The sequence below is a fragment of the Aotus nancymaae genome, unplaced genomic scaffold (genome assembly GCF_030222135.1).
Source record: "Aotus nancymaae isolate 86718 unplaced genomic scaffold, 86718_ANA_hifiasm-v0.15.2.pri h1tg000057l, whole genome shotgun sequence".
In the NCBI taxonomy this organism is placed as follows: Eukaryota; Metazoa; Chordata; class Mammalia; order Primates; family Aotidae; genus Aotus; species Aotus nancymaae.
The window spans coordinates 57366904-57391145 of record NW_026988471.1 but is presented as its reverse complement, the minus strand read 5'-3'; positions in this window follow the sequence as shown (position 1 = coordinate 57391145).

The window sequence follows — 24242 nt, the reverse complement described above, 5'->3', positions numbered from 1 at the left end:
GGATTTATAGCCCTTTGCATTCTTACAATATTGTGAAATGTTAGAGTTTTGCCTAAATGGCAAAAGTAAAAAGGTCTTGAAAATGGAGACCAATCTTTTTAACTTTATTATTGTAAAATAAAACAAGAAAAAAAATAAAAATCCCTAAGTTATTTTAGGTCTAAGAGTATATGCCAAGGACAAGAAGCCCTCCAGGTCATCATGGGAGGTGGAGAATTGAATTAGAAAAGTGGACTAGAGGCTGGGTGTGGTTGCTCACGCCTGTAACTACTTGGGAGGCTGAGGAAGGAGAATCATTTAAACCTGGGAGGTGGAGGTTGCAGTGAGCAGAGATCAGGTCACTGCACTCCAGCCTAGGTGACAGAGTGAGACTCCATCTCAAAAACAAAAACAAAAATAAAAGTGGGCTGGAGCACATTTTTGACAGTGACATCTGAATTAGAACTTTAGGGTGAAGGGCAAAAGTGTACTAGATTATGAGTGAGACAACCCAAGTTTTCATTCTAGCTCTGCCAAGAGATACTGGATGAGTTATTTATACTATTCTAGGCCTGAGTTTCCTTTCAGTGTATATGCTCTCTCCTCACCCCGACCTCTTGAGTTCTCCTTAGCTTGATTGGTTCATTCTAACAAAGAAAACCAGTGTCAGTTTTAGCTCTTGTTATTGGAGGAGTTGAGTTCCATTTTCTCCTTAATTTCTTACAAAGTATTTTCTGACCAAGTTTAGAGTGCAGAGTAATGTGCCAGACGTCACAGCGTATAGCCAGTTCTCTTAGGGAACTGTTTTTGCTTAAGGTCTTATAAACTGCAAACAACTCTGATATCCTAATGAAAGAAAAGGAACTTATCTCAGTTTTTTAAAATGTTCATACATGCAGATTATACCTGGCAGACACCAGGTATAATCTCCGGAGGTTCAAGAATTCCTTAAAACTGAGGGAGTTTCTGAATCCCAGACCTTGAAGCATAAGAAAGAGATCTAGTACCCAGTCTATTAACTGAACTTCACAGATATCCAGCAAATAGCTTCCTCTTAGCCATCCATTTCAGTTACTAAATTAATTTCCAAATTCCACATAACCACTGTTTGACAGGATTCCATTGTTCTAGTTGTCGCTCTGCAAACTTCTAGTAAACACCAAGAATGAGAAAGAATCCTTTCCTCCTCCAGTTTTGAAGTTTTTGTGTTTCTGAAATCTATAGATTTTATATTCCATGAGGAAGTATACATATTTTGAGAGGCTTCAAATAGTCTCAAATCTATAGAAAACACTTTCCTATGTTTCTTCACTCTCTGCTCTTTCCCAGTCCTTGTTCTTCAACCTCTGACTCAGATCTTGGTCCCCTCTGCCTTAATCTAAGTCCCATCCACCTTAATCAATGCTCATCTCACCCCATCCTGTCTTGTGCAGCGGTTCCAACCCACTGGCCAACAGCATCAGTGAAGATGGAGAGGGAAGAAGAAAGAAAGATGGTTGCACCACCCCTGTGGGGTGGGGGCGGTGGGGAGCTCTCCCTCAGGAATCTGTGAAATTGTGGCCAGTGAGACTGTTTGAGACCGATTAAATCAATGTTGCCTTGGCTCCAAGACAACGTTTATTGCTGGGAGGAACTGTCAGCTTAATTTGTGGATGAGATCAGCTGGCTCAGGGCCAGAAATAGTAGCTCCCCTAGTGGAGGGTCAATACAGAAAGGGGTGAAATTAATCCCCTTGCTGGATGGTTTTCCTGCAGTTGTGGCTCAGGGTGCAGGATGTTCATTCAGGGATGAAGTCTGACCCTTCAAGGCTGGTCAGATCAATAATGAGAACAGGACTTGTCAATGGAAATAAACAGGACACATGCTATGGCAGATGGGTTTCTAACTGGAATCTGAACAATTCCTCACTATCTTCAACTCAGAGCTGCCACGAACTGTCTTCAGGCATACACTTCAAGGAATTCTTTTTAGAACCTTGTTCTTCAATGTGTGGACAGGGGGCTGCAGCTTGTTAGAAATGCAGAATCTTGGGCTCCACCCAGATCTACTGAATCAGAATCTGCATTTTGAAAAAGATCCCAGAGAATTCGTATGCACATTGAAAGTTAAGAAGCACTTTATAGAACCCCAAAAAGATGAGACTCTGTTTTCAAAGAACTCCCTAACAACCCAGGCTAACCTATTTTCTCTTTGGATGGATGAAAACAAATTTAACTGGTTTGTGTCAATAGTGAGAGTATGGTTTTCAGATCATATTAGGGCCTGAAAATATGCAACACATATTTGCATATTTGCAACAGTGCTTGAAGTTTCTTTTAAGCATTGGAGAACTGACAGAAGATCTACATGGATGGGTGGGTTCAGGCAGTTGTGGACCAAAGTTTGCCTCAGTCACACAAAGAAGGGGCCTAAAACCACAGCAGATCCTTCTGTGGCCCAGATCTTCTGGCTTGAAACTTGCTGGGAGATTGTGGTTCAGTTACTTGTGATTTTCATCCTACTCCAGGCCTTTAGAAAACTCTCCTCTATTAGTGTCTGTGCAGTGTTTCCAGATAGACAGTGATAGACCTCTGTGATAGAGCACTTTCTCTCTATTCATCACAAGGCCCATAGATTATAGCAGATCTAATAGAGACCTAGACATGATACGTTGTCCATGGAACTGTCACCTGAGACATATGAATTACACAGTCTTGATGCTTTAGGGACTCTTGTGAAGTGTCAGATGAAATGAAGCCATCAAAAACTTAAGAGAAGTGGTAAAAAAAAATATTAAGCACTGCCTAGTCACTGATACAATGCTGATATATGAAGCAAACAAACAAAAACCACCACAACTTCTCAGTTGTTGAGTTACCACATCTATATTAGGAAAACATTGTAAAATATAAATTACAATCGCAAAAAGTCTTCTGAAATGTGAGAAATCTTTAATCTACCACACGATATCAGCTATAAGAATCAATAGAAATTGTAATCTTCCTAGTACTTCAGAATGCTTCTCCAAGTCCTTTCACTGTTTATAGCACAGTATAGTATTTATATGAGCATCTCTAAATTAATTCCTACTTAGTCATTCAAGACAGGATTATCTTTATTTCTAGTTATGGGCCAAAGGTTGGTTGGCAAAAATATACAAGAGACAAAAAAACTATTCATCAGACACTTTTTTTCAAAGCCACAGATAATCTTAGGTAGAGTAACTTATGGTACAGAATAAACATGAAACACAGCAAGTTTGAACCTCAAATAAGATAACAGCACCAATCTAAACAAAGCTCCAGATTCACTGTTGGACACTATTGAAAAGGCCAGGGCTGGTCAATGCCAGCTACTCAACTACCCAAGGTATCCAAACTCTACACCTACTGGAAGGCCCAGCAGACTCTCTGGCAGATCTGCTAAGAGCATTATGTACTTAAGCAGAAACACGAAGTAGATTTGCTGCCCAATATATGTGTTCTGAGGTCTAAACACTTTATAATCCATCCATCATTTTGTATATTGTGATGCACCAGAATGCTAAGATTGATTTAAATACATTAGGGGCCAAGTTTCTAAGATGAGACCTAAACTCAAGTTTTTCTTCATGTAACAAGTATATTGGTGGGGCCATGGGTGTCTTGTCCTTCTTACATGCATTATCCTACTTAACACATGAGGTTTGTTCAGAGGAGGTTGTGTCTCAATGAACATCTATTTTAGAGGCCTGCTAATCTCCTATCTGCTTGCTGATACACTTACATAAAATTTTCCACTGTCAAAGTTAGGGTACAGTTTAAAAACCAAAGTGGTAGCCAATATTTGTGTAAGCAATTAACACAGCTCTCACTCTAGGTCTTAAGAAGATTCTGTATTTGAAATGGACACTGTGGGACATAATGAGGTATATGTTGCCAATCTTCTAGCTCTCTGAGATTCAGACACTGAGAAGCATTATTACTCCTTAAAGAAAACTAACTAGAATATGAAAAACAGCATGCTTCCGATGTTTGACTAAATACAAGCACATATTGTAATTAATAATAATAATGTTTCCCAGAAACCCTGCTTCACCCAATACTAAGATACTTGGCAAGTTTAAAGAATTATTAAAGAAACATCTTATACCCCTTTTAAAATGGAGTATCCAAGAAGAATCCAACAAGCTACACCACTACTAGTATTAAAGCCCAGTAGTAAGAAAAATCACTCTAGATACTACTTGAATACTGGAAATAAAGAATTTATTAAGCACCCAGATCCAGTACTTGCATTTGTCCACCCTCTTGTTCTTCTTTCTGGGGAAGGTCACAGCAAACCTGGCCTTCTCCAAGCTAATCTAATGATGGATGCTAACACAGACATTTGGTCACCATTCATTGAGTAATACAATGAATTAATCCCTTCCGTTTAGGATTTAAGATTTCTGTTATCCATGAACAAGACATCAAAATTTTGCCTTCCTGGATTGTAGTGGTAGCTTATCATGACATATCTTGAATATGATAATGCATGAACTAGTAGAAAAATCTCCAGGAAATTCTTATGCCTTGATAAGTCAGAAAATTAAAAGAAAAATGTAAAATTTGAACCCTCTAGCTACCACATCAGAGTTGCTGAGTGGCCTAATTCAGGATAAGAAAGATGGTCATCTGCTGATATCCTCCAAATACAGAGCAAAAAAATCCAGAAGAATATTAATATCTATCTTCCACAAAAGCCATTAAACCTAAGATACTTCACTGGCTTGTAGAACAATGTGTTCTATAGATCTGAAATCACTAAACACTTTCTGGATTCCTAGTCATTTTCCAGCAAATATTTTTTGCTCGTCTGTAACGTGTCATACTGTTCTAAGTGCCAGGATAGATAAGAGACATTAGCTTCAAAAAACATACAATATAGCAAGGAATTAGGAAGGAGGAGTATTATAAAAAATTTAAAGTTAGTTAAGATGGAATTACACAATTTTACCAGCAACAAAGAAGGGGAAATCAAAACAAACAAACAAACAAAGCCCATGAAATATTCAGAAAACGGCAAGCTGTTCAACTGGTCTGGGGCACATAGATAGTGTCCTGGAGGGGAAAAAGAAGTGGGGAGACACGGCTGAGACCTACACATGTGAGAAGAGCCAAAAAAGGTTTTATGAGCAAAGGAACAACATGATATAAGTGTTGCTATGAATACCAGAAGGTGTGGTGTTCTGATCAGTTTTTCTTTCTTTTCGAATTTCTATCAGAAATTTGTTTCCATTGCTGCCTGCTGCATTGATTTAAAGTTGTAGAATACAAAAGAGATTTTGTTCAATAAGATCAATTTTTTAAAAGAATTTTTATATTATTATTTTTAAAAGAAAAAACAACAATAAAAACAATAAAACTCCACAGAATTAAAAAATTTTGAGCATGTTGACAAATATGAACAAATTATGAAATGGTGAACACTTCAGATAATATTTCTGCATTTTCCCAAGTGAAGAAACTGAGGACTAACTTGCAGAGGGTGAATTTGAAAGGTGGTAGCAAGAAGAGATTACAAACCAGGTCTTCCAACTATAATTCTATAATATTTTCTACTATACTAAGCATGATTCATCTCATTAATATTTCCCAGCCTAAAGCAGATATGCCTGAAAAAAAATTTTTTTGAATGAAAATTATTAAATGAGTAGAGACTATTCATTTATATTTTAAAACCTCATAGACTGGAATTTTTGTTATTTGGTGGTTCTATTTGTCCAAAAATAATTTGGATTTTTATGATTTTGTGTGCAAAAAAAAGGGCCAGTCTCACCAACACGTTATAAAGTAGATTGCAGACAATAAAACATGTACTGAAGCACAGAAGTATCAGACAAGTCAATCATTCCAAAGTGGCAGTTTCGGATGAGCAAACCTATATAATTAAAAAAAAAAAAAAAAGGGAAGAGGAGGTGTGTACAAGGCAAGTTATTTTCTATATTTTCAGTACAGAAAATAGACACTGCTAGATTTGGAACTCTCTTTATTCCTGCATGTTAATGCAGCAGGAGTTCCTCCACTCCCAATCAAAACTTTTGCAAACCTTTCAATTGTATTGCATTTTGCCTTTAGAGACCATGGACAGATAAAGCTACTCTGGTAATGTTCACTAGGACTGTGTGTATATATGCTTCTGTCTAAATTATTTTGGAAGAATTACCTGGTTATAATCCAATAGACAATCTGTTGAGAATATCAGAAATGTAATGCATACTGGATCTGACGATGGTCTAGTCAGCCTGGCATTCCGCTTCTGGAGCTAGGCAAGGTACCAAAGGCATTTTATGCATCAAATCCCCCTCCTTGTTCTTATCTTCATGACTTCAGACCCTATTCCACTCACCCTTTGCTACCTTTAGGATGACCCCTAAACCTGCCCATTTTTAGTGGTTACTTCATGTGGATCTAAAACTCACAAAACAAGTTTAAAAAGCTTCTTTAAATTTGTTTCAAAATATACTTTTAGTTTATAATTTCAGTAGGTATTCTGCAAACTGTATCTCGAATCTCCTTCCCTTAAATTTATTCTTTCAAGCTTTAAGGACTCTCTCCAGGTTAGGTTCTAGAGTTTGTGGAGAAGATAGCTTTCTTTTTTTGTTTTTTGGTATTTTGAGACAAATACTCATTCTATCACCCAGGCTAGGGTGCAGTGGTACTATCTCAGCTCACTTCATCCTCAACCTCCCAGACTCAAGCAATCCTCCTGCCTCAACCTTCTGAGTAGCTGGGACCATAGGCATTTACCATCATACCCAGCTATTTTTTGTTTTTATTTTTTTTAGAGATGTGATCTCACTACATTGCCCGGGCTGGTCTTTAACTCCTGGGCTCAATCTTTCTCTCCTTTTGGCTTCCCAAAGTGCTGCAGTTACAGGTGTGAGCTACCATGACCAGCCAAAGTTTACTTTCTTGAATCTCACTATGAGATCTTAAACTTTTCCTCATTCTAGTCGTCCTCACTATACATTCTCAGTTGCACAAGTTTAATGAATGTGATCTGAGTAGAAAAAAAAAAAGCAGGCAAGGTTTTTCACCTTCCAGGATCATGTATCTAACAGTCATGGTATTGTTAAACCTGAGTTCTGTCTTATTCTGCCTATTTCACTAAGTTAATTACTTCTTGTTAACACCACCAACAACAACAATTAAAACCCTTCAAGAGATAGACCAGGTAAATAAAAAAAAATTAGCAAGCTGAATAAAATTCAAATTGGTAGGTTCTAAAATGTATATATAATGATGATAATTCTAAAAGCTATTGTTGCTTGACTCTTTGCTATGTGTCAGGCAATGTGCTAAGCATTTTCCAAATATTGTTTCACAAAACACTTATCGATGAGCAAGTTCTTTCTTTTCTCCTTTTTTTCTTCTTTTTTTGAGACAGGGTCTCACTGTTACCCAGGCTGGAGTGCAGTAGCACAATCACAGCTCACTGCAGCCTCAACCTCCAGCGCTCAAGTCATCCCTCACTTCAGGCTCCTGAGTAGCTGGGATTATAGGCACATGCCACCACGGACAGCTAGTTTTTGTATTTTTTGTAGAAACAGGGTTTTGCCATGATTCCCAAGCTGGTCTCAAACTCCTGGCCTCAAAGGATCCACCTGACTCAGCCTCCCAAATATGAGCAAGTTCTTATTTTCCCTTTTTTTTCCCACAGAAGACAAAGCTCAGTGCTATTAAGTAACTGATTCAAATCATACAGCAGGTAGATGGTACATTAAGCAGTTCTGTCTGATTTCAAGGTCTGTGTATATAACCTTTATCTACACCACGACCAGGTACTTCTAACCTTGCACTTTAGGACATCCTAACATCTCAGTTCTACTGTTGCAGCAGAAGCAAGGATTCATATCTCATAAATTCTGTGGATGCTACTGTTTCTGACAAAGAATTTTCATCATCATCTAGCCTTATAGGTATATGATGGGATCATAGAAAGATCAGTTAATAACCACTTATTAAGAGGCATGACAACAATGGTCTGGCAGATAAGTGGCTCAGGAAAGGAAGTGCTCAGCACCACCCATTCACTTCTCTCACAGTAAATGAAGTTTTAATACTAAGAGTGAGCTCTAAGAAGAAAAAATCATTTCCTCCAGTTGGGAAACAGTTTTAGTGTATTTAATGTATTTTTAAATGTGCATTAACCTTTTTTGTTAAGAATGCTGCCTTCTTAATTGGATAGTATGGTCTCCTCAGAGCCTTCCTGTGACCTACCCAGAAGAATCACAGACTCCTGTGAAACAGATCCTGAACACTAAGAATCAAACAGCCTTGCAAACCTCAACGGAGATGCCAAGGATTCATGCCTAAGTCAGAAGTGGTAAGTCTATTTCAAACTAACCATTTGAAAGTATATGGAACTTATATGATTTTTCTCAGCAAATGCAGCATTGCACTTTCAGTTCTCTTGGTGGGTCTGATATAAGAAGTACCAGTTATTACTCCTGCCAAGGTGTGTCTCCGCACTGCCCAGTACAACATTATTTTTCTCATTATCGCCTCAGCACAACATTATCTGTCTGCCTCAATCATCCCATCCACAAAATGGGGTTAATAATATTAGCCCTCGTTTATCTTGAACAAATACAGCTGGGGAAAATGAGAATATAAATTAAATTGCTTGCTGTTCCTTGGAAGAAAGTTGCCTTAGAAACACAGGCTTATTATTTCTCCATAGAAAAAGCTAAATATATTAGAGTTTGCACAATGTTGCTAGCTGTGATTTTGCTCTTTTTTAACCCTAGGCAGAAGGACTACATTAATTCCAGTCCCTAGGTGAACCTTTTATTCCATTTTCCACTGGAGGAAAAAAGTTACTTTGCAAAGAAAAGAAAGAAAAAAAATGTAGTATTCCCAAACCTCATTTATGGAACATTCTGTTCTCCAAATTACAGCACAGCAAGCAGGCAAGTGGGAACTTTTAGAATCCTGCATCCAAGCCGGTTCCACACAGCACCCACTAATACAAAATGGCTTTAATTACTTTAATATAAATCCTGGAAATGTGCAGATGGATTGTAATAATTATGCAAAACTGCGATGGTCCTTTATAGAAACACAGATCTTGCTAGCTTAAAAGAGAATGAAAGGAACACAAGTTCAACACAATATGTCAGGAAGCATATCTCCTAAGAAGTCCTGTATTTCAAATGCCAAGCTGTACGTTTCATCTGATGTGGCAGTTGTTATGGAAACTATGCTTTTTGATTGAATAGCAGAATAAATACCTACCTAAAATCAGCATGATGGGCTAGTGCATAAATTAAGAACTCCCCAAGACAACAATTACTTGGAGTTCTTCCTTGAGATAAATTAAACACACACACACACACACGCAATCTAATATGAGTTTAAATTTTTCTGAACTGAATATTCTTCCTCACCTAGAACAGTCAAATCTGCTTCATAGTGTCTGAGTGTGACTATGTTTTCATCTCTCAAACACTCTCACTTACATCTTTACACACTTAAGCCTTAGTGAATGAAAAGATCTAATGCTTTGCCAAAAAAAAAACATTTTGTAAAAATAACAGTCACATTTTTTCACTTTCTTCCTAAATTAGTACAGGAGGAGCCTTGGGAAATGAATGTTTGGTTATTAGTGTGATTTCTAAATCAAGTGGGTCAAACATAAATGTTGCAAAATTCCTAGGCATAAGAGAAAGGTCAGTTAAACATGGTTTTTATGTTTTCATGAGTCTGATATTAGACTGTTGCTGATGCCTATTGGTATTAACAACCTTTGATAAATCATAATACAAATACTTCTATCTTCCCACGTAGATATAATTCACTGATTTGCTGACTTAATTAAAGGCTCACTGCATAAAATATGAAATAAAACATATTGAGGTTTGTTTTCCTCTTTCACATTTTACATGGAATGATATGCCAAGGAAAAAGTGTGAGTGCAACAGGCACCCATATCACAAACTTCTCCATAATGGGCATGCATTCGCCCATTGGATCAACATCTTTCAATTTATTAGCATGACAAAGGACACAATTATTTTGGATATGCCTGAATGCAATTTTCATTAACTTTGCAATGATTTATTAACAAAAGTGTCAGGAATGTAATAAAAGCAGCAGGACTCCTCAAAATGCCAAAATAAAAAAAAAATGAAGAATACAGCAGAATTTCCCAACACGACTTACGGCATCAGGTCAATAAGGTTGCCTGATTCCATCAAAAGCATCACCATGGTGAGTGAACTCTGCAATTAACAAAGAGTAAGCACAAAAAATGCTAATATCTCATTTGAATGTAATTATGCACAGATTACTGTTCACTGGAACAAGAAAAGGGATTTTAATTGTCATCCAAAGTTACATGCAAACCCTGGATTCTAGTTAACTTCTTTTTTTTTTGGTTGGGGAGTTCATATGAGAATAAAGTATGCAGTTCACAAATTCTTATGTTCAGGGACATTGTAAAAGGCATTGTCTTTGTTTAAGGGATACAACTTGCAAAGTTTTAAAATAACATCATTCCATGTATGTTGGCAAGGTTAGTTTGTAATAAGTTTCACCATCGTTTGCATTTTAATACTATTTGATCTCATTTACATGTTTAAATTTGTTCCTGTAATAAAATTCATTAGTATGTTTATCATAACCACATAATGAATATAGCCCTTATGTAAAATAAAAAATTGAAAGTACATTAGAGACATTACAAGCTGTTTGAAATTACTGTGCTTTGCATATTATACCTTATTAATTAAATTATAAATTATTTATTTATGTATTTCTTTAATCAGGGGCAAGCACTAGAACAATATTATATTAGTATAAGAAACACAATACAACTCAAAGCTAAATCACACGTGGACCAATTTTATGTACAGAGGCATGCAGATCCATTTTGCCATGGGGTGGCAAATGCCACTCCCCCTGCTGTGCATCAAGGGATGCAAAATAGCTTTTTAAAGGGGAGTGGAGAGCAGAGGGAATAACTGTTTCTTGTGCAAGTTAAAAACTTCACTTGTTAGTATAATATCTCCCTTTGCTTTCTTCTTTTATTAGTATACTTAGATCAGATATGCAGATGGAAGCAAAGAACAAATCATTATAGGAGTTAATACCATGTCCATTTTATTTGGAGTTCATGAGAAAGGAAAAAGTAATCTTTTCTATTATTTTCTTTTTTCTTTTTGTTTCGTTCATCAGAAGTGATAGAGAATATGAATCAGAGAGAGACAGAAGAAAAGAGAAGACAAAATCAATTGGAAAAAGAGCCCAATATTTAGGAAAACAGCACTAACTTCATTTTTCTTATCTTTTAAAGTAATTATTTTAAAATATGCAGAATATCTGTGATCTCTTTCTATGCAGATATTTATGCAGATACATATCTTGATCTGTTTTTAAGCTATTTTTCTAATCCCTGGTTTGAGTACACTGGTTTGACTACAGGCTCGGCCTGTCTATACTTAGTAGATTTGATGGTTTTGGTAAGCAATTACTTCAGTCTACACTGTCAAATATGAACTTTGGATAGGGCCTTCAACCACTCAAAAAACTTGGAGATGGAGGGTGGGGGAAGGGAGGATCATTCAATGAATCCCCCTGTTGTGGCAAGTCCATGGGTTATATAGCCAAAGAAATCTGTATTTTAATCAAAATCCCAAATCACAGAGTTGTAGAGTTATTTTGAGGACTAAATGAGATGAATATTCATAAAGGGCTTACGGGGGTACCTACATAGTAGCTGTTCAATCAATGTTAATTCCAGGACTATTTTCACTAAGTAGCACAATAGAACTTTATACCAGAATGTCCTTCTCAAAATTCTATAAGCCTGTATGGCATACTGGAGCTTATTTTTAATAGATGGCAGTCTGTGATATTAGGGAAACACAAGCTAAATACAGTAAGTCCTAACATAACTTTACGGATCGGTTCTTGGAAACTTGAACTTCAAGTAAAATAATATATAATGAAACCAACTTTACCACAGGCTAATTGAAAAAAAAGCAAACAAACAAGAGTTAAGTTCCTACAGCGTATTTCTGGTCACAAAATACCACCTAACTTCTAAATAAATCCCCAGAACACTTTTATTAGTAAACATGGAAATAAATGTGAGTTCTACAAATATTTTAAAAAATAATAAAAACAAGTAAGATAATGATTTACTCGCTTATTTCAGTTCAGGGTCAGGGATGGCCAGGGCCCAACCCAGCAGCTCAGGATGCATGGCAGGAACCTGGACCCGGATGACGAGGACGCCATCCCATGGCAGGGCGCACTCACACACACACACACACACACACACACACACACACACACATTCGCTCACTCACATCAGGACCACACAGACACGTCCATTCTCCACATGTGCACAGCTTTCAGATGTGGAGGAAATGAACACCTGGAGAAAACCCTCACTGACAAGGGGAGAACATGCAACTCCAGACAGACAGTGGACCCGGATAGAAATCTGTTTTTATTTTTCTCATCAACATTATAACAAAATAATGTTGAACAAAATGTTATTCAAGGACCTGCTGTACTGAGATTAATGTTCAAAGCAAACAATAAGAGACCAATACATGTTATTAAGATTTTCCTAAATAAAAATTTTATTTTATTTGTCAGTTTTAGGTTAGTGTGCCGTTCCTTCCAATTTCAGTTTATACAATTTGGTAAATAACACAAGACAACGGAAGGTGGAGGAAGCAGTATCATTAAGAGAAAATAGCAGAGTGAGGAGAGGTCCGCCACTGTGAGTGTTTCTGGTTTCTAATTTAATAGGGTCTGTGGCAGATTGCTAAGACTCAGACATATCTGTATTCACCTCTTTTTGGCACCCAGCTAAACCATCTTTCTAAGCTACTCCTGCAGTTAGATAGAGCCACATACCTGAGTTCTAGTCAAGCAGATAGGTATATGCATATACAGAAATGAAAGGTGCTATTTCTAGGCCTGGCGTCTAAAAACTCTTGCCAGTCCTCCACGCTATGTCCTTGTCATCTACCCTTACTGTCAGGATAGAGGAGATCCCACCAAGAACACTAAGTCTTTGGGAGACAGGGTTGGATGGACCACCAGATGGAAACAATGTGGGTCCCTACATAACACAGAAGGAAAGTGCCCCACCCCATTCTGTTATAATTTGACTACATCAAGGAGTAACAAAACTTTGCTGTTGTGTTATCCCGTGGTGAATTTAGACTTTTTGTTACAACCATCAGGCTATCCTGACTAGAATGAGGTCATAAGGAAAGGTAAGCAGTTTTAGTTTTTCTGAGATGTTTCCTTTTATTAGAAATAGAATTCTAGATATAATTAATTTAATTTGTATCAGAAAAGAAGATGCCTTAAAATCATTTTTAAAACTTCAGATAAAAATTAACCAAGATAATATAATCCCATAATCTAATACATAATCTTATATTCTTTTGTTAAAAGAATTTTATCCTTTTAACAATGGAGTTTCTTCTAGGACCATAAGTGTTTTATAAAGTAATAAATGATTACTATGCATGACTATATATTGTGTTTTCAAGCAGCACTCTCTACGTAACTACAGGACAGGAAAATTAACACTTGTAGAAGACATAAACCAATACATATAGATGTTCATTATAGAGAAATTAGTTTTACTCAACAAAAGGTTTCATCAAAAACATGATTCCAATCAGTGTGCTCTGTTTTCCTGAGGGCAAATTTCCAGCCTAAATGCTTCATTAGCAAATAATCATGACGCTGGAGCTTTGTGCTCCTTCTGAACTGGGGAACTGTGAGTGGGCCACATGTAAAGGATGGATATAGAGACAGGTTGAACACAAAAGCTCTGAAATCAATAAGAAAAATGAAAACATATGCATGCTATGAACCTGCTCAGTCATGGACCAACATGGATGCCACGTGGGAAAACAATGTCAATACAGAGAAGCAGCAAAACTGAATATTATTACATTTCTAATAATTGAATAGGTAAAGAATCTCCAGATGGTCTAATATTCTATCATTCACAATGTTGATCAGCACATTTTAAAAACTCTTAAAATATCATTTGCAACTGTCAATATTAGACTTTTTTTGTAATCTGTGTGCATTTTTTTCAGTGTTCATTTAAGCATCTAAATAGCCTATTGGTTATGAGCCTATTAGTATCAGGTTAAATGTTCTTCAAGGGTAAAGACCTAAAGGTCCATCAAATTTGCTTAACATGCTTACATAATAGCACCCTGCAATCCAGATCATCTATTAATAAACACTTCTGAAGACAAGTATTATGGTATGCTCACCAGAGGAGAAAAAATATAAGATATGGCTTAGCTGAAGTGAAGGTATACTCTGAAACTATTTTAAATCAAAAAACAGAGGCTACAGCCAATAGATATAGACTGACAAATCTTTAAGAAATGAAGCAAACACACAATCATATGCTAATATGGTTTGACTGTGTCCCCACCCAAATCTTATCTTGAATTGCAGCTCCCATAATTCCCACAGAACCCAGTGGGAGGTATTTGAATCATGGGGGCAAGTTTTTCCTGTGCTGTTCTCATAATAGCGAATAAGTCTCATAAGATCTGATGGTTTTATAAAGGGCAGTTCCCCTGCACAAGCTCTTGCCTGCCAACATTTAAGATGTGCCTTTGCTCCTCCTTCACCTTCCACCGTGATTGTGAGGCCTCCCCAGCCATGTGGAACTATGAGTCCATTAAACCTTTTTTTCTTTATAAATTACCCAGTCTCAGGTATGTCTTTATTAGCAGGGTGAGAACAGACTAACATACACGCATATAACAAATAATTTACTATCTGGACCCTACTTATATCTAGCTATCTATAAAAAATGGTACAAGACCATCAGTCAGAAGGTGAGAGAAAAAGAGAAAAGTTTGTTAAACATCTACTATGTAACAAGTGCTCTCCTTCTCACATCCCCATGGAAACATATCTTTTGAAAGCCTATAATCCCAACACTTTGGGAGGCCGAGGTGAGGCTAATAACTTAAGGTCAGGAGCTAAAGACCAGCCTGGCCAACATGGTAAAACCCCATCTCTACTAAAAATACAAAAATTAGCCAGATGTGGTGGCAGGCACCTGTAATCCCAGCTACTCAGGAGGCTGAGGCATGAGAATCACTGGAACCCGGGAGCAGAGATCATGCCACTGCACTCCAACCTGGGTGACAGAATGAGATTCAGTCTCAAAAAAAAAAAAAAAAAGGTATAAGTAACTTCTCATGTTTTTCCATATTCAGCCTGCACCTCTCCACTGCGCTCCAAAATCAACACATTTGCTGAACTTCCAGCTGATAGCTTCACTGGAATATCCTATAAGCTTCACAAATTTTAACACAGGTTAACTCAACTTGAATCTTCCTGCCTCCCCACACCTGTTCCTGCCACAGATTAAATAACAACTCCTTCTTTCCAGTTTCTCAGGCCAAAAAATATCTAAGTCCTTGACTCATCTCTTTTCTCACACTCCACATCCAATCCAACAGCAAATCCTGCAGAATCCGACTACTTCTCACACCTCCGCTGACACCAAACTGAAGAGGGAGTTCCCCTTTCGAAAACAGAATTAGATCATGTCATTCTCTGGCTCTAAACCTCCAACAGGTTTCTATCATTTTAAGATAAAAATGAGAGTCCTTAAACTAACTCACAAGGTCCAGCATCATCTGGCCTCACTGGCACCTCCCTGGCTTTCTCTTCCTCTACTCTCCTGCCCACTTATTCCACTGTAGCCACCCAGGCCTTTGGCATTTCCTCACATATGCCAACCACACTTCTGCCTCAGGCCTCTTGCACTCGTTGTTTCCCTGCCTTGAACACTCTTCCCAGTTAGACTTTTGTTCAAATGCTATCTTTTCTGATGACCTTACTTAAAATTACCATCTTTCCACCTTACACCTTAGCATCCCCATCCCACCACCTTTTCTTTGCCTTATTTTTCTCCATAGCATATATTACATTTGTTATTTGCTTATTGTCTTGTCTTCTCTTGTTAGAATGCAAGCCATAGGAGAAATATTTTTCTGTTTTGTTTTCTGCCTATTTCCAGAGCCATGAAATCCAAAAATATGTGTTAATATTCATGAATATTAACCTTGGGAGGATTCTATTATTTTCCTGAATTGAAATGGACTTTGGAGTTACTAATGATCTCACTTAATAGTTAAAATAAAACTGAGGCTCAGAAAGAGTAAATAATTGTCCAGGTAGCAAAGGCAGGAAGAGGCAGATGGACGTCTCCATCAAGGTATCTTTGATATCTTTGCTATCTTTTGGGACACCTTGTGTCTGTCATACTACCTACCTTTACATAAAACAAACTCCACCTTATTTATTTAAAGTTTCTTGGGCTCTAAAGTCTGAGATGAGTCAAGTATTTTGTTATTGTTTTTTTTTTTTCTCTTTCCCTAATCTATTTCATTGGGTTTGGGGTCTTAGTCGAATCTTAAAAATGATTGTATCTAAAAATTGAAATAATGTTACATTAAATTTTTTCTAAAGTATTTTCCTTCTAAGTATACATATTATTTAATCAGAAACAGATTAATGAATATGAATCAACTTCCCAGGGTATATCTGAAATTTATAAAACATTTCCTTTGGTTTCATGCTATAAGAAAAAAAGTTTGAAAAATAAGTTCCATGGGCTGATCATAATTTGGAATTTTTTCTAATGTTCATGTACTGATATAATTAATTTTTCATCTAACAAATGCAAAAAAGAAAGAGAAAGGTTATATTGAATATTGACAATGTAAAATAAAAATGATAAAAAAGAGAAGGGGAAAGAAGGGAGAGTTGAGGGTAGGAACACAGAAGTACAAAAAGGAAGAGAAGGAAAAGAAGAATTAGAAGGAGTAGAGAAAGAGAGGGAGGGAGGAAGAGAGGCAGGAAAAGATGAAGGCCAAGAATGTTCTACTTTACAAATGGGTAATAATTATTCTTATTCACATTGGCTTCCCAAAAGTTAGAGAAAATTTAAAGAGTTTTCCAAATAGATTTGGGAACCTTTATAGACTACAATTCAATTCTGAGAGCAATTTACAGTTCAGACTACATGCAGAAGTGAATCCAAAAGCCAAGACTTCATGCCACAAAAAATGAAATGAGCTGTTTCATTGATCTAATTCCATTTTCCAAATAAAACACACACACACACACACACACACACACACACACATACACACACATTAGGCAGAAATTTATGTTAAATCACCTTGATTACTGGGAATTTCCACAGCTTCTTATGATTTTGAAGTTGGCATCCCTTATTATTAACTTATTGGATATTATTCTGTTGATTCACCCTGTTAAATTCAGAGATGGAAATTAATTTCTCAATCCTAGATGTTTACACAAAATTAAAGGTATTTTTTCCTGTATAAAAGATGCAGAAGTAATATACCTGCTGCTAACTTCTAAATATTAAATTTAATATATGGAAAAGCCTGCTGCAATGAGTATGTTTAAGTCAGGAGGGTGAGTTTGAAGCCATACATATTCCTCTTACAAAAGCCAGTTACTTCTAAAGGGATCAAACATAGATGTTAAAGCTTAACACATAATAAAAAACAACATCTTAGCAAAGTTTCACGTCAAAATAACAACTGGGGTTATAACTTCTAAAATTTGGAGTGATTTTTCAATTCTGGAAAAGAGCTAGGTGAGAAGATACCAGTTCTAATTCATCTCGTTTGCCTCCTAATCATTTTGTATTCTTGCTGCACAAAGTGTAGAACATGGGCCAGCCGCACCAGCTTCACTTTGGCACTTCTGAGAAATGCAGAATCTTGGGGCCACCCCAGACCTGCTGAACCAGACTCTGCATTTTATCAGGGTCTCCAAGAGATTCAAATGCACATTAGTCTGAGAAGCATCATACACACTACTGTGCAAAATATTTTTGTTTCAACAAGTTATAAAAATTAAAGTACCTTTGGACTAATAAAGAAAAAACAAAAATAGGGCACAGGAATAGGCTACTGCAGAACTGATATATTTGGAAAGAGACTACTCAGCCTGGGGTCTCTCATTTCATTTAGGGAAGAAATGCAAATGGAAACCTATATGAAGCAGGTATGGCACCTAGAACATGGACTCAACTAATCTGAAAGCAGTGTTTTTGAGCTCTGCCAAGAAGACTGCCATTATCACCTCAATAGAAATAATTTCCTTCTCAAGTCTAACATTTAAATGATATAAGATTCCAATTTAATTAGGACAACAATGTGAAGCCAGCTCAGATAAAAAGCAAGAACAATTTTCTAATGGATTTAAATTGCAAGCTTGTGACAGACTATGACAGATGACATATTTATGTTTCATGGGAGCTAAACGAATACCTCAGATAAAATGTGAGCTAAAAACACAGCAAATTTGGAATTAATTAATCCATTGACAACATTTTTTTTGAAAAACACTTTCTCTTATAAAGGAAAACAGATCTGTAAAGCCGAACAGTTAGTTAAAATGGCAACATTTAATACATTATTGGAGCTTGGTAACAAGTTGGGAATTTAACCTTTCTTCAGAAATTGAAGATACGCTAATCAGAATTAGCCAGGTGTACATAGAGGTCAAGTACAGTCCTGAAGTTTCACTAAGTAGCTTCTATCTGGCCTCTGATCACAAATGTTTCAGATCCCAGGCTTTGACATCTCAGTGACTTCAGTATTATGGCTAGGCAGCTGCCACTTACTTCATTTTCAATGCATCCAGCTTTTGCATGCCTCGACTAGGGGTCTTTTGGCAAAATGTTTAATCAATTCATCATCTAGCATTTTGTCTTCCTTATCATGGCCTTCGTTTCCTTAAGAAATAGAGAATTCAGATGTGACTATAGAAACTGAGTGGAAAATGAGAATGTAAGTGTGCACATGCTTGAAGACATCACGGTGAACTAATGACTAATTACTGTGCAATTGAATACTAATGGAGAGATTCATGAAATCAACATGAACAGGAAATGAACTCAATATGACCAATGGTTCTACAATTAAAATCAAATAAACACCTAGTAATAGGAAGACTTAAAAGATACTACTACAACCAGACAATTATTCTTCAGGTTACACTATACAAAAAAATAAACACAATGCTAGGTAGAGGTATCTAGCTTGATACCTTTTGAAAAGTTAATGTGCATCTGAAATGTGAATTATAGTATTGCAATTATCTTCAAATTAAAGTATGTAAAACTAGTGCAATGGCAAGTCACTTATTAAAGCAAATCAGATCAACATGAATTTCAGGAAGGAAACTTGAGAGGTTAACTTTCTAGGACCGTTTAATTAATTAATTGTCGCTCTGAATATTTAACTCTTTGAGTCTTAGCAGTCCAGTCAGAAAATTTTCAATAGAAAGCAAATTTAGGGATTGGGAAAAAACACCAAACAAACAAATTTTAAAAGCATTAATTTTTAATGCATAAATAGCTAGGGGCAATGTATAAGAATTGATTAATAAATTCTACAACCACTTTCTTAAAAAATTGCATGCACATTTCCTGTAGTTCTATTTCATTTACTTTCTTTTCCACAACCCAATGGGCTGAGTGAGGCAGATTGAAATAAACTGCAATATTTTCTCTTGAAATGTCTACTCACTTATCAGCTGTGGATCTAATCAAGGACCTAATAAGTCCATAATGGTACATTTGCTTCCCAGGAGAAACCACTATTTCTCGTCATTCCAGAAAATACTCCCTTGCAAGGTGCAACCAAGAGCCACAGATTCACTGCAACAGTCTAATAATTTGATTGGGATCCCTAAAGCAGGGATAACTTAAATTACAATTAGAGAGCCCTCACACTGGTGCTAACATCTGTGTACTGAACCACTGTATACTGATTAAGGTTTTTAAAAGAGAACTAAGTACTTCCCACATTAGAGACAAGTCTAATTCTAATGGCCCTCGTCCTTGGTATGTAATACTTCAACATTCCCTGCTGAGCTTCCTGCTTATGAGTCCAAAGAATGCACAACCTGGATAATAACTGTCTTGGCAATGTCCAATAAATTGCTCAGGTGTAAATGGGCGGAAGGGCAGAGCCCTGGGAAGAAAAAGAAAGCACTGTTCATTTCATCACTCTTCCTGTGCCTATTTTCCCCGAGTTTGTAGCTGCATAGTTGAGGTGTTTTTGTTTTTGTTTTTCCATTAAAAGAATGATTCTAAGGAGAGGGTCAGAACTCAGAGAAACTGCCATGGGGGCACCAATTAATGAAAGTTAAAATGAAGGAGGACACACACACCACATCCCTCAGTGTCCTCCCTGCCTTGTTATTAAGTGAATTGTGCATGCAAGGAGAACAGAGTTAGAAGAAAGCAGAGCCACAAGCTCTCCCCCCACACCCTAACCACTTCTCTCCTTCCCCCTCCATTCATTAGGGCCTTTTTCAAGCACATGGCTGCTGCAGATGTCCCTGAGAGAACATTTTGTTTCCCCCCTGCATCCAGGCTCAAACACCTGGGCTCTGACATGACGTCCAGTGGAGGCTATTTTCTTTCTCCTTTTTTAAACTTTCCTTTTATTTGGTTTGCATACAAGGCTAATAATGAGGTTTAAAAAACTATACACAATCAGTATACAATTACACTCATCGGGAGCCTGACATGTAATTTCTGATAAACCCATATAACTATGAACTGCAAAAGGAACCACAGAGCGCACACAATGTGTGGGGTCATCAGAACACAATGCCAACACAATCTCTGCGTCATGTCTTGTTGCATAGTATTAATCAGTGCAAACATTGTTTGGGAAATGAGAGGGGAGAGAAAGAGCAGTTTCCCAGCTGCTAGTGCTTTGCCATCAAATCTGATAGTCAGTTCCATGGAATATAAGAAACTTCAGTAATAAAGCTTAGGACCAAATAATGACTCTTTAAATGACTCTAAATAATCATTTAAAATGAAATCAAATAATAAATCCTTATGTATAATCCCAACTCTTCTGATAATTTCACATCAGACATTTCTTTAGCAATATGACTATTTTCATAAATTTAGAAAATGTATTCGTATCTTTAGCAAGCCACAATCGGCGGGTACTGAACATCCACATTATCTAAATGACCAGTGTTACTGGCTAGTTAATTGCTACAATTTTGATTTATTTCAAATGTTTGATTTCTGTATGTTGAAACATAATTATTTTTCTGTTTATCATTATAGGTAAAGGACATGATAAGGTTTCATTAAGAAAGAATTCTCCAGGACCACAAGATGACAGGCTGGGTCACTAGGGAGCACAATGCAATACTATTGTCAATACTATTGATATGTCTTAGGAAAAGTAAGTCTGGAAAATGCAGAAATGTCACAAGCTTTGTTCTACCTTCATTTTAATAGAGCATAGCATGACCTGTATGGGAGGGGTTGACTACTTCAATTAGGTTTATGCTATTTTCAATAGGACTTCCAATCAGTGCATTTAGCTGGAAAGCAATTCCTGGCTTTATTATTACTGTTGTCATCTTTAAAATGCATTCTATTTATTTTTTTAATTCACCAGGAGGGGCAAAGGGAAGATGGGAGCAATAAAGAAAAAGAAGCAAGTAACATGCCCTTAGGGACCAATAGCAAAGGGAGAAGAATCACAGGGGAAGAGAGACAGGAGCTGAAAATGAAAGACATATCTTATTAAACCATCATAATTAAGAAGTAATAGGTATTCATAAAGAGACCCATGCCCAAAGGCCTGACGATGTCTATAGCAAGGGCAAATGTTTTCTAATAAGTAATAATTAACAAATAATCCACATTAAAAAGCAAACGGGACCCCACAAGAATGAGAAGGCAGAGATCTGCCTTCTTACAATTCCTTCTCCCATAGTTTAGAGTGAACAGACCTAAAGTGAAACACTAAAGAAAAGGAAAACTAGTGACCTCTTTTCAACAAGTAAATTCTGGCACACAGAGGTAAAAAGCATTTGATAACAGAGCACCTCACTCCCCATGACCTGTGGCTTAAATACAGGATGGTGCCAGCTCTGAACCCTGAGATTACAACTGCTGCCAGAGATCCAAGGGAATCGGGGCCTGATGATGAAACTGACCCCACATTATTAATTGGATGGATTTTCCCTTAGCTCCTGCACTTTAAGTTAGCTGGACCTAAGACAAGTGTGAAGAGAAGAAGGAATACATTTGGTCCTTGGACACCCCCTAGTGTCTGTACTAGCATGAAAACTACTCGCAGGTATATCCCTTCCTTTCCTGCTATCTGGAACGAGAAGGCCAAGATTGGCTCCTCAAGGCGGAGGTCCCAGGTCTGCAGCCTCGACAGAAATCTACTTTCCTCTCAGGTCAGGAATCCAAGTGTCAGACTCCCAACCCCTTCTGGATACTTTCTAGAACTCCTGTTTGCCAGTAACTTTGTCTCAATGTGTCATAGTTTGTTTCAAGAAAATGTGAAAAATTATAGGTGGAGCCAAGAGGATCCTATAATTTGCTTTCCAAAAAAGAAAAAAAAAGATAAATTTCAGTCAATATATTAGATGCAAAATGAAAAAGGGAAATAGAGGAAAAATCTATTTCAGAGAATATATGGTAGTTTGTCTTTATATAGATAACTTGTGAGTGTTTGGATAAGCATCGTGATGTATTTATGTTTACCCATGTGATAGAATGTGAATACTGAATAAAGTCTGGGAAGACTGCTTGCCACTTCTCTCAGTCAGCGGTTCTTTGAGCAATATTTCATTTGTGTAATGAAGATATAATTTAAAAGTGGCTTGGAAAAGCTTTAGTGTAAGCGCCTTGAAAGTTCCCATACAAATTGTATGTGACTCTTCTTCCATCTAGGTAAATAAATTGTGTGTGTGTGTCCCAGGATATCTGTGGACTAGGTTTCTGTGTTAAAATATTGCTAAAATTATGAAGCATTACAATGAGTTTTATCCACTGTCACCTCAAAAGTATAAATGTCCTAGACTACCATTACTATATTTGGCTGCTGTAAGTACCCAAATCTGCCCCAATACTGACCACAACTCTAAGGAAAGCATCCCTGTATCTGCAAGTTACAATAAGTCATATATAGTTTTTTCTAGCATAACACTTTTTCTCAACTGTTTGCAGGAAGAAGCCCATTATTCTATTAAATTTTGAAGCATATATTATAGCAATATAAAATACTTTTTCTTGCTGCATCTGTGAGGGTTGTACTGGAATTTATGCAAGATCTGATCTTCACAGAATCACAGAACATTAGAGGCCAAGCATCCTGAGATATCACCTAATTCACACTCTTATTTAAGGAATGCAGAGTTCAGAGTGATTTCATGACTTCCTCAGAGCCATGGGTCCAACCTGCCAAAGAGGTTATGCCCCCAGCCCCTTCTGGGTCAGATGTTTCTAAGCATCAAATTCTTTAGGAGGAGGCTGATAGACATGAAGATGTCATCTGTGGCTAGACATGGGAAGCCTGACTGCAGTATGGGCACCATCCATGTTAGGGGCACATCTTCTCAAAGGAGAAGGTGTCTCAGGCAGCTCCTACAGTACCCAGGAAAAGTGTGACTGTGGACCAAAGGGCTCTCCTGTCCTTGATTTTTCATCCATGACTCACACATGGGGCTTACACTGTAGAAACAGAGGAAAGAAACCAGAGAAGAAATGTCAGAAACATCTTGTCCCCACCCCACCACCACACCACAAGTGTGTGAATGAAACTGTTTTGTTCCTTCCTCGGCAGGAAATGCTACTGTTTTAACTATCAAACAAAGATAGCGCTTGCTTCTGGTTACGGCCCACACAAAATAAACATTTTAAAAAGAAATCTTGGCATATGGTAACAAAACCTATATAATTCTCTTGATCTTTAATCTCTATGCCAATGTCTGTTTTACAGATTATGGCCTCAGCCCCTGACAAATCTGCTTAGTGAATTTTTGGCTGACAAATCTGGCAACACAAATGCTGTCTGAAATACATTCAAAAGGCTAAACATTTTCATAATAGCTACTTTACAGAGCCTAGTAGGTTTCCCTTTAGGACACCAATTAGATTTTTTTTTAAAGTGACAGTGTTAATTTTTATGATTACACACAGAACTGAGATATTTTATTTAATACACTGGGCCTTCTTTTAATGCTTTTCAAGGGGATCAACCACTTTGCCAACAGACGGGTGTTACAGCACGGGTGATTATAGTAATTTTTCATGTAATTGTGAGTCACCACTTGGTCGCTATCTTTCACATGCTTGTTGACTCATCATATAATCCTTTATAATGGGGGTTTGTTTTATGTCACAGGAACGTGCCAAGC